This window comes from Psammomys obesus, unplaced genomic scaffold, assembly GCF_907164565.1.
Source record: "Psammomys obesus unplaced genomic scaffold, mPsaObe1.curated_primary_1811, whole genome shotgun sequence".
In the NCBI taxonomy this organism is placed as follows: Eukaryota; Metazoa; Chordata; class Mammalia; order Rodentia; family Muridae; genus Psammomys; species Psammomys obesus.
Window position 1 is genome coordinate 2,934,189 of NW_026590503.1, and position 6,397 is coordinate 2,940,585.

At 46.0% G+C, this 6,397-nt stretch overlaps 1 protein-coding gene across 2 annotated transcripts in view; it reads right to left on the bottom strand.

The window, feature by feature from the left end:
- Positions 1-6,397, bottom strand: part of Ptprn2 (protein tyrosine phosphatase receptor type N2) — a 695,487-nt gene that overhangs the window by 524,443 nt on the left and 164,647 nt on the right. The window lies entirely within an intron of this gene.

The following is a 6,397-nucleotide window of genomic DNA, read 5'->3' on the forward strand; positions in this document are numbered from 1 at the left end:
AGAAAGAAAGAAAGAAAGAAAGAAAGAAAGAAAGAAAGAAAGAAAGAAAGAGAAATAGGAAGGAAGGAAGGAAGGAAGGAAGGAAGGAAGGAAGGAAGGAAGGAAGGAAGGAAGGAAGGCCTTGTACAATAAAAGAACTTCTGAAGGAATCACCATCCCTGATCCCAAATTGCATGACAGAGTTATAATAATAAAAACAGGATGGTATTGGCACAAAAACAAAAATCCCAATCAATGAAGCAGAATTGAAGAGACAGACATAAATGCACACACCACTGAACACTTGATTTTTTTTTATGAAGAATCCAGAAATAGACACTGGAAAAGAAATTCAGCAACTTCAACAAGTGGTGCTGATCAGACTCAGCGGAAGAATACCAAGAGCTCCATACTAATCAGCACAAAACTCCGCTCCAAAGGGACCACAGGCCTCAGCAGAAGGCCAGATACAGTGACTATAACAGGAGAGAAAGAGGGAAGAAGCTTTGAACTCATTGGCACAGAAAAAGACAGAACACTTCTAGCATGGCCACAGAAATCAACAATTTGAACATAGGACCCCATAAAATAGACACTTCTGCAAGGCAAAGACACTGCATTCAGACAACGCAGACAGCAGTATCACTGGGTTCCCAAGTGCGTAAATGTGTCTGTCACTGCATCTTTATGCATTTTGTGCTTTTTATCTGGCTCTTTTTTGTTTGGCTGTTTTATCCTACTCCTATTTGTTTGTCTCTGTGTTATTTTATTATTATTTCTTAGATGTCGGTTGGCTTTCTGACAGGAGACAAAAGGGTATGGATTCAAATGGGATGAGAGGTGGGAAGAAACTGGAGGAGTGAGGAGAGGAAAATTGTAATCAGAATATATTTTATAAAAATACCTATTTTCAGGCTGGAGAGATGGCTCAGTGCTTAAGAGCACTGACTGCTCTTCTAGAGGACCTGGGTTCAGTTCCCATCAACCACATGGCAGCTCACAACTGTCTCAACTGCAAGATCTGACACCCACAGATATACATGCAGGCAAAATGCCAATCAACATAAAATAAAAATAAATTATTAAAAAATCTGTGTTTCAATAAGAGAAAAAATAGCAAGTGTTAGCAGGCACTAAGGTACACATGGCATTATAAAGAAAGAACAATACAAGCAAATTGTTCAAAATTTAACATACAATTAAGAATGGATACCATGGAAATGTCTAGTTGCTTTAAAAAGACCCACTGTATGACCCGAGCCTAAACTTGGGAGCCCAATGACCCTTCTATGTGAAAGCTCAAATAATCAACAGCTGATCACCAGACCCAGGGGAACTCACACCGAGCCCTCAGGGAAGATAATGGAGCATTGGTTATCAGACCAAGGGGAACTCACACCAAGCCCTCAGGGAAGATAATGGAGCATTGGTCATCAGACCAAGGGGAACTCACACCGAGCCCTCAGGGAAGACTAATGGAGCATTTGCCCAGCTTATGGCACCTCTCCTCAAGGGGAATATTTTGTAACAAATTTCTGTTGGAGATTTGAATGCATGCCCACCGTTTCCCAGGATCACCACAGAGATGTGCGTATCACCAGGATGACAACATGGGTGCCTGGATGAATGTCCTTCCACGTCCAGGATGGCCATGAGGACACATCCCCAGGATAAATATGCAGATGCACGCCTGTCCGCTCCAGCATGCACACATACACACATGACCTTCTGTACCCCGCTCCTTACCGGATGCCTGGGAAGGGATCTGCAAGAAAAGCTCTTTATTTCTGCTCAGAACATCTCTACCTGGGGCAGGAATCCTGCTCATTGGTTTCACCTGAGCTCTTAGCTCTGTGGCCCCGACACGGAGACACGGTTTATCCATGTGGAGAGAAGACTTTGGAGTCTGAGGCCAGCCCTCTTCTCAGATGGTATTCACACAGAGTGCTGACCTGGACTCCAAGAAGGGGCTCACTTGGTGATAATTCAAGGAAGCTCCTGGGCAGGAATGCCTAGAGTTGGGCCTGGAGTCACCTCAAATAATCTAGAAGAGCTGAGCCCTCTTGGGCATTTTTTTTCCCTGGCCTATGCCTGTGCATAAACCTTCACCTAGCTAATTATCTGCTTCCCAGCCTCTTCCACTTCACCCTGGATTATGCCTTCATAACCCCTCCTCCCTGCTCTGTCTCACTTCACTTCTTAAAATGGAGGTTTGGGACTATCTCTATCATTGTAGAATAAAATGTCTATGACCACTTCTGGGTTTGAAAAATCAACAAAACTCACCAATCACTGAGCTGAAAACCCACCAGCTCCTGAGCTCTAAATCCCGCCAATCCCTGGGCTTGCCCTGAAATCTCAGCAATCCCCACTCTGGAAAACTCCACCCTGGAAAACTCTGCCCCAGGAAACCCTCTATAAAGCCTGCCTCCTGCTCAGCTCCCTGCTGCTCCGTGCCTGAGCCGAGGCAGCCACCCTCTGTCTTTCCCAGTGAATCTCTTGTGTAAGGCTTGGTATGTGGTGTGACTTAGTGGTAATCCTTGGCTCCCCACTGCCAGGATCCGTTTCCCTTCAGCATGGTAACATGTCCAGCTGTGTTTTCATCCCTGCTTCTCAGCTCTCCTGTATTTATGCTGCCGCTGGTGTCTATATCAGTCACTTTCTATAGCTGTAACAGAGTCACCAGGAAAAACGACTTAAGTGTGACTATTAACATCCAGCATCAACTTGACTAGATGCAGAGTCTTGTATGGCTGCATCTCTGAGGCTTAACTGAGGAGGAAAAGCCCGCGCTGATGAACCATATCCTCTTAACCCACTGAGCCAGAATAAACTTCATTCCTTATGTTAATTTTGCCAAGAATCCTGTCACAGCCACAGCATGACCACCAAAGCAGATAAATTAGTATCAAGAAGCAGCTCTGCTGCAGTGGATCTGACCATGTGGTCCAAAGGCCATCGGAACTTACTTGTGGGAAGAGTGGAAAAGTTGGACGTTTCAGGCTAGGAAATATGGACAGGTATATGCAGAGTTTAATGGGACAACTGGGAGTATTCAGGGGCAAACGTGAAATTCCAGAAAGGAACAGGAACTCTACTGGGAAGCAGATGGAGGGCATTCTTATTACATTGTAGCAGAGACTCGGGCTGCATTCTATGCATCTCCTGAACATTTGAGCAAGGATGAATTAAAAATTAATCAACTAAATTATTTGTCAGAGGAAATTTCAAGACCACATACCCAGGCTGTGGCTGGGTCACCGCTCTTACATCCAGAGAGTAAGAGGAAGCAGAAAAATGTGGAAAATGTTCACTTTGTTGAGAACACATTTAAAGATGCATTTAAGGTAGATGCAGGAAAACACAACTATAATTGTTAAATATTTTAGTGTCAGCAAAGGAGATCTTGCATTCTGCACTTGGATGACAGCAAAGAACAGGCAGCGAGCATCTATCACATGCTCCAGTTTGGGAAAACACCGTTCATTTGAGAAAGCCAGCATAGAATGTTGATGAAGGAAGGAGTTCTGTGCTCAAAGCAATTACAGGAGTATTTTCTAGATCCAGCACCAAGGAACACAAAGGTCACTACAGTTGCCGGAGGGGACCAGATTATGTTTAAAGCTCACAGAATATGGGGGTGTTAGCTGCATGCTGCTGTGCAGAATGCAAGAACATGGGTCAAGAGGCTTGTGCTGATGTTCAAGAAAGTCACTGAGGACAGGTAATATGTGCAAAGTCGGATTCCCTACATGGAGGCCCTGAGAGGCCACTGAATGGTGCTAAGGAAGGTGAACCCCAAGTTACAGTGAAGATCCCCAGGGTGTTGGAGATATGAGGACAATGGACATCCAGGCAGGAAAGCTGTAGCACTAGCTGGGGCCAACCTAGGAGAGGCTCCATATGCTGCAGGCAGCAGAGCTTGAAGGGTCCAAGGATGTCGGAACCTAGGTGATGTCACCAAGAGCACCGTGTGCCAGACACGGAGTTGAAGTATGGCATTTTCTCTGCTGAATTTCAGCTGTGCTTTGCTCTAATTTTTTCTCGCTATTTTTCCCATTGTTTCTTTTTGAAATAGACTATTTACTCTATGCCATTATATATTGAAGGCATAAAACTTATTTTTTTATTTTATAGGGACTCAAAGATAAGACATTGCTTTTGATCTCAGAAGGCCTTAGTTTTAACCTTTACAATGTTAGACCTGTTTAAATTTTGGAAACTCTTAGAACTCAGATGAATTCATGTTGTTTTGAAATGCCCATGATCTTATAATGAACAGGAGTAGAGCCATGTAATTTAAAAATTATGTTCATGGGTAGTAAGTTGAGAAGGAGTAAACTCACGATGGTTAGTTTTCATTGTCAATTTGACTGAATTTAGAAACAGCAGGGAAACATGCCTTTGACACTTCTACAAGGTTGTTTCCAGAGAGTTTTAACTGGAGAAGAAGGACCCAACTTTAATGTAGGTGATTGAATTAGGAGAGGGGAGGGGAAACATGAGCTATTCAGCAGCATTATCTACTCTCTGCTTCCTGAGTCTGGATTCCATGGGACCAGCTGCCTTGCACTCTTGCTGCCACACACTCCCCACTGTGATAGAATGTGCCCCCCAAAACAGCCCTCCTTTCCTTAGTGGCTTGGGTGTTTTGTCACATCAAGGGGAATAGTGACAGACACGGGGGGGAGGATTGATTTTGGCTCCAGGTTTCAGGTGTTTACTTGGTGCCGTCACTGTGGGCTTGAATTTAGTCCGAAGGTCACAGTAGAAATGAACTGAACAGCTGTGCAGCTCGTCCTGGCTGTGGGGCAGAGGATGGCATGCAGGAGCCAGGGGACCCCTCAAAGGCTGCACTGAGTCCTCCACTTCCTACAGCTACCTTCGTACTCGGCAACAGGAAAGTCAGAGCCCACCCGATTCAGCCTCACAGTGCTCTGACCCACCAGCTAAGCATCAAGCCCTCAACGTGTGATCCTTTAAGCCCCCAAACCATAACAGCCCCTGTCCAATCCAGTCTACCACATACATGAAGGCCTAGCCCAGCTCGGGACCAGGAGTCACGGGCCTACTCAGCATGCACTTCCACCCTCTGCCCACTAACAGTGCTGTCCAAACGAAGTTTCTGGGCTTTCCCGGGTTGATGGTGCTACCATGACCATGGGTATTGAATCACCAGTTGGTGTACTCTTACCTGGAGATCACTTCCCCCTCGGTGTTCCTGAGTTTTCCGTAACTCTTGATGTAGGACTTAGGCCTCCTGCTCGTTCCCCTACCTGTGTCAGCGTATCCATCATTGTCTTTGTTCAGCTGTGTTTAAGCAGTAATGCTGGTAAGACTTTATTGCTATAGCTTCTGCCATTCCCAGAATGGTAACTGGACCTGCTCACCAGGAGGAAAATCATGCTTGGTAATGGAAACCTAGCCAACTACCCAGGGCTGGCCAAGTCATAGATCGTGGAGGAGAGCCTACCGCAGCCACTTTACTGAAGTAGCATAATCCCTAAAGTGTAAGCACACACAGAGATAAGCATAGCCCTTATTTCTCATCAAGGAAATTTCCCTTTGCAACAGATGGAGACAGAAAACGTCAACCAATCAAAATGCAGATTTGTGAAACCCAGTCCCAACAGAATATCCACAAAACAATTCCTACACCTATGACTCAGGGAACTTGCAGAAGAAGGGGTGTGAAGGTGGGAAGAGCCAGAGGAAAGGAGAGCTTTCCATGAACCGGTTTTAAAATGTAGGTCTCTGATGACCCAGGTGTGTCTACCAGCTAAAGCTTTGGCCATCAGGAGCCGCTTAGCAGCTCTCCAGAAAGCCTTTCTGCATGCAGGATAGCAATGATTGCAACTGGGTCTTCCCTGCCTCCTGAATGGTTCAGTTACCCGTCAGCCTGACTTCTGGCCTGACAGAGGATCAGAAAAGTGCTCTGGAATGCTCTCCATGAGAGGGCCTTTGACACTGCAACACTGTGGCCCACAGCTCTGACGTGATAATAACCAAGGACATCAGCCAGGGAAGGCTCTGTGTGGTCAGGAAACACACACAGCCCACCCCTGAGCCATCTCTGCAGGGAAGTTGCCATACACAGAGCCAAAGTCATGGTCACAGTGTCATCTCCCAAGAAAGCACAACCACATCTGAATGGAGGGAAAGATGAAGGACCCAGGTCACCAACAGGGGTGGGCTCCTGTCAGAACACATGCAGTGCCATTTGAATCTCTGTAGGTGGCTCTCAGGAGCAGGGCACATGGAGAGAGCAGCCAGGTGGAGCTCCTGAAGCAGACAAAGAAATAAGCTGCACTCACACATACACACACAGGCACACTTATGTACACACAGGCTCACACATGTACACACAGGCACACACAGGCTCACACAGGCACACACAGGCTCACACAGGCTCACACAG